The following is a 12,877-nucleotide window of genomic DNA, read 5'->3' on the forward strand; positions in this document are numbered from 1 at the left end:
CTCTGTTAGTCTATTATTGGTGCATAGGAATGCCTGTGATTTTTGCACATTGATTTTGTATCCTGAGACTTTGCTGAAGTTGCTTATTAGCTTAAGGAGATCATGGGATTTTCTAAATATACAATCATATCATCTACAAAGAAGACAATTTGATTTATTCTCTTCTTATCTGAATACCCTTTATTTTTTTCTCTTGCCTGATTGCTGTAGCCAGAACTCGCAATACCATGTTGAATAGGAGGAGTGAGAGAGGGCGTCCTTGTCTTGTGCCAGTTTTCAAAGGGAATGCTTCCAGCTTTTGCCTATTCCATATGATAATGGTTGTGGATTTGTCATAAATAACTCTTATTATTTTGAGATACGTTCCATCAATACTGTTTATTGAGTGTTTTTAGCATGAAGGAGTGTTGCACTGTATTGAAGGTCTTTTCTGCATCTATTAAAATAATCGGGCCGGGCGCGGTGGCTCAAGCCTGTAATTCCAGCACTTTGGGAGGCCGAGGCAGGTGGATCACGAGGTCAAGAGATCGAGACCATCCTGGTCAACATGGTGAAACCCCGTCTCTACTAAAAATACAAAAAATTAGCTGGGCATGGTGGCACGTGCCTGTAATCCCAGCTACTCAGGAGGCTGAGGCAGGAGAATTGCCTGAACCCAGGAGGCGGAGGTTGCGGTGAGCCAAGATCACACCATTGCACTCCAGCCTGGGTAACATGAGTGAAACTCCGTCTCAAAAAAAAAAAAAAAAAAAAAAAATCATGTAGTTTTTGTCATTGGTTCTCTTTATGTGATAGATTACATTTATTGATTTGCATATGTTGAACCAGCCTTACATCCCAGGTATAAAGCTAACTTGATCCTGGTGGATAAGCTTTTTGATGTGCGGCTGGATTCGGTTTGCATTTTATTGTAATTTTATTGAGTATTTTATTGAGGATTTTTGCATCAATGTTCATCAGGGATATTGGCTTGAAGTTTTCTTTTTTTGTTGCATCTCTGCCAGGTTTTGGTATTAGCCTAATGCTGGCTTTATGAAATGAGTTAGGGAGGATTCCCTCTTTTTCTATTGTTTGGAATAGTTTCAGGAGGAATGGTACCAGCTCATCTTTTTACCTCTGGTAGAATTCGGCTATGAATCCATCTGTTCCTGGGCTTTTTTGGTGGGTAGGCTCTTAATTATTGCCTCAGTTTCGGAACTTGTTATTGGTCTATTTAGGGATTTGGCTTCTTCTTTGTTTAGTCTTGAGATGGTGTATGTGTCCCGGAATTTATCCATTTCTTCTAGATTTTCTAGTTTATTTGCATAGAGCTGTTTATAATATTCTCTGATGGTAATTTGTATTTCTGTGGGATCAGTGGTGATCTCTCCTTTATTATTATTTATTATGTCTATTTTATTCTTATCTCTTCTCTTTTTTATTAGTATGGCTAGAGGTCTATTTATTTGTTAATCTTTTCCAAAAAAAAAAAAAACAGCTCCCGGATTCATTGATTTTCTGAAGGATTTCTCGTGTCTCTATCTCCTTCAGTTCTGCTCTGATCTTAGTTATTTCTTGTTTTCTTCTAGCTTTTGAATTTGTTTGCTCTTGCTTCTCTAATTCTTTTAATTGTGATGTTAGGCTGTCGATTTTAGATCTTTCCCACTTTCTCCTGTGGGCATTTAGTGCTCTAAATTTCCCTCTAGACACTGTGTTAGCTGTATACCAGAGATTCTGGTATGTTATATCTTTGTTCTCATTGGTTTCAAAGAAGTTACTTATTTTTGGCTTAACATCAATATTTACCCAGTAGTCATTCAGGAGCAGGTTGTTCAGTATCCACATAGTTCCATGGATTTGAGTGAGTTTCTTAATCCTGAGCTCTAATTTGATTGTGCTGTGGTCTGAGAGACTGTTTGTTATGATTTCCATTATTTTGCATTTGCTGAGGAGTGTTTTACTTCCAATTATGTGGTCAATTTTAGAATAAGTGAGATGTGGTGCTGAGAAAAATGTATATTCTATTGATTTGGGGTGGAGAGTTCTGTAAATTTCTATTAGGTCTGCTTGGTCCAGAGCTGAGTGCAAGCCCTGAATATCCTTGTTAAGTTTCTGTCTTGTTGATATGTCTAATATTAACAGTGGGGTGTTAAAGTCTCCCACTATTATTGTGTGGCAATAAGTCTCTTTGTAGGTCTCTAAGAACTTGCTTTATGAATCTGGGTGCTCCTGTATTGGGTGTATATATATTTAGGATAGTTAGCTCTTGTTGCATTGATCTCTTTACCATTATGTAATACCCTTCTTTGTCTTTTTTGATTTTTGTTGGTTTAAAGTCTGTTTTATCAGAGACTAGAATTGTAACCCCTGCTTTTTTTGCTTTCTATTTGCTTGGTCAATATTCCTCCATCCCTTTATTTTGAGCCTATGTGTGTCTTTGAACATGAGATGGGTCTCCTGAATACAGCACGATGATGTGTCTTGACCCTTTATCCAATTTGCCAGTCTGTGTCTTTTAATTGATTTATTTAGCCCTTTTACATTTATTGTTAATACTGTTCTATGTGAATTTGATCCTGCCATTTTGATGCTAGCTGGTTATTTTGCCTGTTAATTGATGTGATTTCTTGATAGTGTTGATGGTCTTTACAATTTGGTATGTTTTTACAGTGGTACAAGTTTTCCCTTTCCATATTTAGTGCTTCCTTCAGGAGCTCTTGTAAGGCAGGCATGGTAGTGACAAAATCTCTCAACATTTGCTTGTCTGTAAAGGATTTTATTTCTCCTTCACTTATGAAGCTTAGTTTGGCTGGATATGAAAATCTGGGTTGAAACTTCTTTTCTTTAAGAATGTTCAGTATTGACCCTCCACCCCGCCTTCTGGCTTGTAGTGTTTCTGCTGAGAAATCTGCTGTTAGTCTGATGGGCTTCCCTTTGTGGGTAACCCAACCTTTCTCTTTGGCTGCCCTTAACATTTTTTTCCTTCATTTCAACCTTGGTGAATCTGATGATTATGTGTCTTAGGGTTGCTCTTCTTGAGGAGTATCTTTGTGGTGTTCTCTGTATTTTCTGAGTTTCAATCTTGGCCTGTCTTGCTAGGCTGGGTAAGTTCTCCTTGATAGTATCCTGAGAGTGTTTCCCAATTTGGTTTCATTTTCCCTGTCACCTTCAGTTACACCAATCAAATGTAGGTTTTGTCTCTTCATATAATCCCATATTTATTGGAGATTTTGTTCGTTCCTTTTCATTCTTTTTTCTCTAATCTTGTCTTCTCACTTTATTTTGTTAAGTTGACCGCTAATCTCTGATATCCTTTCCTCTGCTTGATCAATTCAGCTATTGATACTTCTGAAGCTTCATGAAGTTCTTGGACTGTGATTTTCAGCTCCATCAGGTCATTTATATTCTTCTCTAAACTGGTTATTCTGGTTAACAGTTCTTCTAACATTTTATCAAGGTTCTGAGTTTCCTTGCATTGGGTTAGAACATATTCCTTTAGCTCAGAGGAATTTGTTATCATCCACCCTTTGAAGCCTACTTCTGTCAATTCATCAAACTCATTCCCCATCCAGTTTTGTTCCCTTCCTGGTGAGGAGTTGTGATCCTTTGGAAAAGAAGAGGCCTTCTGGTTTTTGGAATTTTCAACATTTTCGCACTGGTTTTTCCTCATCTTCATGGATTTATCTACCTTTGGTCTTTGATCTTGGTGACCTTTGGATGGGGTTTTTGAGTGGACATCCTTTTTGTTGATGTTGATGGTATTCCTTTCTGTTTGTTAGTTTTCCTTCTAATAGGCCTTTTTGCTGCAGGTCTGCTGGAACTTGCTGGATGCTCGCTCCACAACCTGTTTTCCTGGGTATCACCAGCAGAAGCTGCAGAACAGCAAAGATTCCTGTCTGTTCTTTCCTCTGGAAGCTTCATCCCTGAGAGGCACCTGCCAGATGCCAGCCAGAGCTCTCCTGTATGAGGTGTCTGTCGACCCCTGCTGGGAGGTGTCTCCCAGTCAGGAGGTACAGGGGTCAGGGACCCACTTGAGGAGGCAGTCTGCCCCTTAGCAGAGCTCAAGAGCTGTGCTGGGAGATCTGCTCTCTTCAGAGCTAGCAGGAATGTTTAAGTCTGCTGAAGCTGTACCTACAGCTGAGCCTTCCCCCAGGTGCTCTGTCCCAGGGAAATGGGCTTATCTATAAGCCCCTGACTGGGGCTGCTGCCTTTCTTTCAGAGATGGCCTGCCCAGAGAGAAGGACTCTACAGAGGCAGTCTGGCTACAGCGGCTTTGCCGAGCTAAGTTGGGCTCCACCCAGTTTAAACTTCCCAGTAGCTTTGTTTATACTGTGAGGGGAAAGCCACCTACTCAAGCCTCATTAATGATGGATGCCTCCCAACTCCCCTCCCTCAAAGCTCGAGCATCCCAGGTTGACTTCAGACTGCTGTGTTGGTAGCGTGAATTTCAAGCCAGTGGATCTTAGCTTGCTGGGCTCTGTGGAAGTGGGATCTGCTGAGCTAGACCACTTGGCTCCCTGGCTTCAGCCCCCTTTCTAGGAAAGTGAACAGTTCAATCTCGTTGACATTCCAGGCACCACTGGGGTGTGAAGAAAAAAAAAAAAAAACTCCTGCAGTTAGCTTGGTGTTTACCCAAACAGCCATCCAGTCTTGTGCTTAAAACCCAGGGCCCTGGTGATGTAGGAACCTGAGGGAATCTCCTGGTCTGTGGGTTGCAAAGACCATGGGAAAAGTGTAGTATCTCAGCTGGAAAACCTTGTGTCTCACTGCACAGTCCCTCACAGTTTCGCTTGGCCAGGGTAGGGAGTTCCCCTACCCTGGGAAGAGGTGAGCCAATGCCTCACTTGCACTTCCCAGGTGAGGCAATGCCTCACTCTGCTTTGGCTTGCCCTACATGGGCTCCACCCACTGTCTAGCCAGTCCTAATGAGGTGAGCCGGGTACCTCAGTTGGAAATGCAGAAATCATTTGCCTTCTGCATTGATCTTGCTGGGAGCTGCAGAGTGGAGCTGTTGCTATTCGGCCATCTTGCCAGTCACTCAAAGTGATTTTATAAAGGCAACTATTAGGCTTATTTTTTTGGCAGTGGGAATAGTCACAGTGTTTATGGTATTCATACCTTCTTTATATGCATGAAAATGTGTAAGTTGAATATTTATAAGAGGAAAATAACCATACTATAAATAAATGTATAACATATATGTTAGTTTCCTGGGCTGCCTTAACAAATTACCACAAAGTGAATGGCTTACAACAGCAGAAATGTATTCTCTAACAATTCTGGAAGCTAGAAGTCTGAAATTCAGTGTTGGCATGGTTGATCTCTTACGGAAATTCTGAGGGAGAATCTATTTCATACTCTCTTCTAGGTCTGGTGGTTGCTGGTAACCCTTGGTGTTCTTTGGCTAGAGGACATATCACTCCAATGCCTGCTTTCATCTTCTCCTGGTGCCCTCTACTTTGTAAGTCTGTGTCTCCCTGAGTCCAAACATCCTCTAAGTCTAGTGTCTAAACACACTAGTCATTGGGTTAGTGCTTGCCCTAATCCAGCATGGCCTCATATTGACCCAATCATGTCTATGAAGACCCTGTCTTCAAATAAGGTCACATTCACATGTATAAGGGGTTAAGATTTTAAGATATCATCATGGGTAACAAAATTTAACCCATAATACCCAGCATCTCCAAAACACAGTGTTTCCTTTCAACCAAAATACTAAAATTACCTTGTGTAAATGAAAGAACACTTATTATTTATGTGTCCACTGGGAACATCAAAATTTATGTTCACTTAATTTGAGAAATCACACATAATAGCAAGGTTTTATATAAATGTGTGTGTATATATTATTTGTGGAGATACACATTCACCCACCCACTTACACACACAAAAACACACAATCTTATACCACACAGACTCCTTCATGAGGGCGTGATGAGCCTTTACTGTCGTGCTTCCATAGCTATGCAAATATACATGTGTACAAACTGAGCATATCTAAAAAATGTTCGTCCATATTTGAACCCAGTCCACAAATCACTGTCTGGCATTGGAGAAGGCCATTAATAAGATTGAGAACACAATTTTATTAAATGACGGTGGGTGGGTCGTCAACAAACACATGTCAAGTAGTACTTTGCTCCTCGTCTCTTTTTGTTTCTTGAATTTGGTGTTCATGGATGTTACAGCTAACTATTCACCTAACCTGTCTGTTCATGCTGGGCCCACACCTAGGTGACATTTCTTAGCCAGTTAGATGAAGCCATGGACCTGACTTCTTACTCATCAGAATGTGAACAGAAGGAACGTGTGCCACTGCCAGGCTTGGCTCATAAAATCTGCCATGGATGCTCTTTCCTGCTGTTTCCTCCTTCCTCTGGATTGACTCCAGTGAGCAAAGCATCCTTTTGGAAGCTCTGTTTTGAAGATGGCAGAGCCACAAGGCAGAAGAAACCTGAGTTTCTGAGTCACTAACTGGCAATCATGAACACTCATATTGAGTTTCATTATGTCTAAACAATTATATAATTTAGGGTTTGTTTGTCACATCCCCTTGCTTTAAATATGTGTGCTACAAACATGAATGGGGATTTAAGCTGCCATAAGTCAGCAGGACTGTGAGAATGACTGACAAATAATGTCATTATTATTTGACTGCAATGTTCTCCCTACCCAACTAGTGCCTTGAAGCCTGTGCAGCTGATTATGCCCTTGAATGCCTTTCATCATGTTGCTGGCTTATGTGCATGTGATACAGGGCCACGCATATTTCTTTCTTTTTTCAAGCCTTTGACCTGTCTCCTTAACTAGATAGTAAGCTCACTGAAGCCTTTTGCTTTGTCTGCTACTGCCCTTAATTCAGAGTGCAGGACTATTGAATGCTCAATATATATTTATTTGTCTGTGAGGAGACTGACTCTTTAAAGAAAGCCAAGGGAAACTTTTACCAGCTAAGTGATTTTTGGTGTACTTAATGACTTTCAAAACTAGTTTCAAAGCATAAAGAAATGTAACCCATATATATACTAATAAATATATTTATAGTATAAACATTAAGAACCATAAATATTATAAAATCCATTTGAATTACCATTGCTCTCTTCATAAGGAGATGAAAGAGATTTTATTGATTTTTTTCTCATAGCATTTTGAGAGAAAATGGGACATTCTTAGAAACAAATTTATTTTGAACTGAGACTTTCAAAGCATTTGCTGACACACCTAATCTAGCAAATCACAGCTAAAATTTAATTCAAGGGGGGATAAAAACTCATTCCATTTCTCAGGTTTAGACACAGTAAATAGGTTCACAAAACCAAAGTCAGGCCATCTGTAAATTACTTCCCATATAAACTCTGTTTCACAATCTGGTCCTAAACTAATGAAAATGTAACTCAAGTTCAAGTCAGATTAACCTAAGGTTAACTGGCCTATATGAGCATCTATATGCAACATGTAAAACCATAAAACTAAGAGACGAGAGATAAAAAGTAATTGAAGGTAAGGATTTTATCCTTGCATTGGCCGTTGTCTATTTCTGCCCAGCTTCTCTCCATTTCTCTAGTAATATAATCTATCCCTTTGGCCTTATGAGAGTTCAGGAGACCTGGACTAGACCAGTTAGAGTATCTTCCTGTCCTCAGACATGGAAGCCAGGATGAAAAATGATGGTCAGTGATGGTTAATTGCAATTGACCCTAACTAAGGAGCTGCCCTGAAATTTTTTCCACCTGAGGTTGATGGGACAGAACTTCTTTACTCTTCTGGTGGCAAATTTGTTGGGTTGACTTGAGGGATTCCCGTTGCCCATCACATGCAGACAGATGATACAGAGGTAAGAGAATGAAGTCAGGACAGATAAAAAGCCTATGCCACACTGAAATGGAGAGAGGGAGTCTTGAGAGCATCAAGGGCCACCAGCATTGTCATTCCCAAGGCCAGTCCTTTGAGTTTGGTTTCATGAGCCTATAAATTCCCATTATTGAGTTAAAGCTAGCTTGTGATAGATTTTTGTCACTTGAAACTAAAAGACAGTCCTAAACCTGCAGTCCGTAAAGCTAATGTCTTCCCACTCTGACATGGGACCATTATAGTTAGTTTCTGTTAGTTAGATACGCTTCTTCCCTCAGTAATCTCACTTCGGCTATTCGTCTGGTTCTATTTTTTCTACAAGAAAACTATTTTCCTACAAGATCTTAAAGAGTATATCTTGTACAACATATGCATAATAAATATTCTGGAAGATTAAGAATAATATATCTTGGTATCATGAAAATCTCATAAACATTTGTGCCTAATCTACCTAAAATTCTGGATATCAAAAGTGAACACTGGTCCTGGGAAACACTGATAAAACTCTTGAATATTTTAGGTGGCCATTTATGATTATGCATAAATATTTCTGTGTAATCTACCATAAATAGTTGTGCATAATCTACCTAAAATATTGTACTTCATTGTAGTCCAGATAATAAGGTACTCCATTTAACAAACTAGCAAATGGTTTGTTACTTGATTCAATAGAATTCTACCACTCTAGGAGACATTTTTATTGTTTTACTAAAACAATGCTTGGTTGCCATGTTTAAAACACACACACACGCATGCACACTTTATCTTTCTAGCATCCTGTAAGGATTGAGATCCTGAGAAAGTAGCATCTCCCAGGATACATTTGGGAGCCAATCATGTAGTGAAAGAGTACTCACTGGCTTTAGAATCAGAAAACCTCAGGGACACATTTGGTTTTAAGTGAAAGAATTGTAACTCCTCCGATCTCAAACAAGTTTAGTGCCACTAGTCTAGTTGCAACTAATATTGATCATATTAATGGATGTCATATCATTAATACAGGAATTTGTCATTTGAATCAGTCATGAGAATAAAACCACTTCTTACCTAGTAGTAAATGTAATTTATTTTTATTCTACCATCTCAGTTTTTGTGCCACCTGAGCTCTTGGTGGATTGCAGATGATTATTATTATCTAAATATTCATTTTCAAGATCCACATAATTAAGAATCTGAAAATTATGAATGTCAACATCACATGAAAATGTTTACAAATCAACCCATCATCAACAGTATAAATCCCCACCAAAACATCCCACCCAACTTCACACTGGAGTCCATCCTCCTTCCTCTGGTTCTGAAGTCTTTTCAACTTTTCAAATGGCAAATCTTGTAAACAGTGTAGTATTTTACAAAAGTGAGATAAGTTTTTTCTTAGAAAACTGCTGGAATCACATGGAAAGTTACTGACAAATGAAAATCTAGGAGGTTTAGATGCATTAGCAATTGAAGACAATAAAAATGAATACATAATGAAATATAGAAATGTGAAATAAAATGATATAGATATCAAAAGTTAACACTGGTCCTTGGAAAAATTGATTAAACTCCGAAATATTTTTGCAAAATAACCCTCTGTTATTTGTTACCCTCCTGCTATAATGCTACTTTCCACCAAAAATGTTATTCTGATTATTTGTATGTTCTGAGAATGACAGTATAGACAAAATTAAATAATTATCTAAATTTAGTTTAATAAATAAAAATATTTTTAGCTTTACTTTTCAAGACAAACTCTCAGCCTTACTTTTTTAACTTAACAGAATTAGAAGAGTTGATCTCTGCTTTAAATTGATTCAATTTAGATGGCTTTTTCTTGGTTCCAAGTTTCCTTTGATAATAAGAATCTTCCTGTATCTTTATAAAAGCTCTTACAACATTGTTTTTGTTTGTTTCCCATACCAGATTCAAACTGTGAGCTCCTTCATAGGTATCTTTTAAACTCATCTTTGATTTCCCTAACACCTAGCCAAGTACCTGCCGCTAGGGTTGGCAAAATTAAAAAAAAAAAAAAAAAATGGATGATTGGATGAATCTAACAGATATTCAGCATTTACCTCATTAAGGGCCTTGGAATGTCCACTTAAGATGAATGTCCTGATCCCTGGAAGTCTAAGTGATCTATTTCTAGAGGCATAGACCTAGAATGGATACTCTCTTAAAATCCTTAAAGTATGGCAATCCTAACACTTTTTTGTATCTGCCTGCCTTTGAAAACAAATTTTTCAGGTGTATTTTAAGTTCAGATAACCACTGCCTCACACACACACACACACACACAGAAACAGGTTTCCATGATATCCAAAGAAATTGATTGCTTGTAAAACCAGCTCTTGTCACGAACAAGGGCCAACTCTTAGATGAGAGATCAGCAAGCTTGTCTTCCAAGAGTTACAATACATACTTGGGAGTGGTCTAGTGTAGTTTCTAGGAGCCAGAGGCACAATAAACTACTGCCAAAATGGTCTTGAGGCAGTCCATAAAGTGACTGGAAGCTGGCTGGACTTAAAATGAGGTTGGCACCAAGAGGGTTTGCACATTCAGCCTGCAGTTGCTAAAATACCTCTTTGATTCACTTAATGGAAAGTAACCCTAACAGGGGCCCTCTCTGCTTGGCCTGGAATTATATGGCTCAGGCTAAACATATTAAATTCATTACAGCAAATTGGTCTTTGGCCCCTAGTGGCTGCAGGGAGACAGGGAGGACAAAAAGCCCTGCTGCTGTCAAGATGCTGGAAATCTGCTGCTGGAGATACATGGCGAGGTGAGGTCTTTTTTACACAAATTCAAAATGGGAGTCATTATCTAATTGAAATAGATTGATTTAATGGCTTCGGAGTGATATAATGAGACCACAGAGGAACCAATAAAGGGCTTTTGTGAGCTCGAACAAGCATTCTGAAAAAACATCCCTGGAGTTTCATGCAGTGCTATATGAGCTCTGCATTTGGAAGCTTTTGAAAGCCACATGCAGACCAAAGTTAACAAGAATACTTGACATCACTTTCTTGCCTTAAAAAGAGAATGATGAGAGGCATCATAAGGCAATTCAATTTAGTGATCACGCACCGGGTGTGCTGTTAGGCACAGTGTTATCCTGCCCTAAAAGTGCTATGCACCAGGTACACTGTTAGGTACAGTGTTATACTGTCCTAAAAGTGCTCCCACAGTTATTAAACAGAGCATATGGGTCAGAATTGCATCTAGATGTGGCCCAAACATTAATAAATTCTATTGAAATTTAGTATAAAAATTTTAAATTTGTAAGGTATTTAAAAATACCCCAAATATCCAAAGCAATCCTGAGGAAAAAGAACAAAGCTAGAGACGTCACACTACCATACTTTAAAGTATACTACAAAGCTATAGTAACCAAAACAGCATGGTACTGGAATAAAAACAAATATATAGAACAATGGAACAAAATAGAGAACCCAGAAAATAATCCACATATCTACAGCCAACTAATTTTTTTAAAGAGATGGGGTTTCACCATCTTGTCCAGGTTGGTCTCAAACTCTGGGATGAAGTGATCCACCAGCCTCGGTTTCCCAAAGTTTCAGGATTACAGGCATGAGCCACCACACCCAGTGTATACTCAACCGATTTTTGGCAAAGGCACCAAGAAACACTTCTTGGGGAAAGGATAGTCTCTTCAATAAAGGTGCTGGGAAAACTGGATATCCATATGCTAAAGAGTGACACTAGACCCTCACTTCTCACTCTATACAAAACCCATCTCAAAGTGGATCAAAGACCTAAATGTAAGACCCAAAACTATGAAACTATTAGAAGAAAATATAGAAGAAACACTTCAGGACCCTGGTCTGGGAAAAGATTTTATGAATGAGACTTCAAAAGCACAGACAACAAATGCAAAAATAAATGAATGAGATTATACTAAATTAACAAACTTCTGCATAGCACACCAAAAATCTTCTGCCAAGCAAAAAAATCAACAGAATGAAAGTCCAACCTACAGAATAGGACAAAATATTTGCAAACTATTCATCTGACAGGGGATTAATATCCAGAATATGTGAGGAACTCAAACATCTTAACAGCAAAAATACAAACAAACCAATTTGCAAAGGGCAAAGGACCTAAACAGACATTTCTCAAAAGAATATGTAGGTGTACAGATGGCCAACAAATATATTTTTAACTGCTCAACATCACTAATCAGCAGGGAAATGCAAATCAAAACCACAATGAGGTATCACCACAATCTAGTTAGAATAGCAATTATCAAAAGGACAAAAAAAATAAAATAAAAAAACAGGCTGATGAGGATTCCCACCAAATCTTATACACCATTGATGGGAATGTAAACTTGTATAGCCAGAATGGAGAACAGTACAGCAGTTCTGCATATAACTACAAATAGAACTACCACGTGACCCAGAAATCCCACTACTGGCACTTATCTAAAGGAAAGGAAATCAATATATTGAAGAGACATCTGCATTCTCATGTTTACAACAGCATTATTCACAATAGCCAAATTTGGGATCAACCTAGGTGTCCAACAACAGTTGAATGAAAACACACACACACACACACAGACACACACACGCACGCATATAATGGAATACTAGTCAGCCATAAAAAGTGAAATCCTGTCAACATGAGTGGAATGGAGGATATTATGTCAAGTGAAATCAGCCAGGAACAAAAAGTTAAACACTCATGTTCTCACTCAAATGTGGAAGCTTAAAAAAAAAAAAAGTTGATTTCATAGAAGTTTCAAGTAGAACAGAGGATGCTAGAGACTGGGAAGGGTCAGGAGAAAAGGGAGATAGAGATATGTTAAAGGGTACAAAGTTACAGCTGGATGAAGGAATAAGTTCTAGAGTTTTATACCAGTATAGGATAACTACAGTTAATAATAATACAGTCTAAATAGCTAGAAGGAGGATATTGAATGTTCCCAACACACACACAAAAATGATAATGGTTCAAATGATGGACATGCTAATTATCCTGACATGATCACTATACATTATATGTATTGAAACCTCACTATGTGCCCCCCAAATATGTACAA

This window comes from Sapajus apella, unplaced genomic scaffold, assembly GCF_009761245.1.
Source record: "Sapajus apella isolate SASKATOON/1434 unplaced genomic scaffold, GSC_monkey_1.0 scaffold67, whole genome shotgun sequence".
Classification (NCBI taxonomy): Eukaryota; Metazoa; Chordata; class Mammalia; order Primates; family Cebidae; genus Sapajus; species Sapajus apella.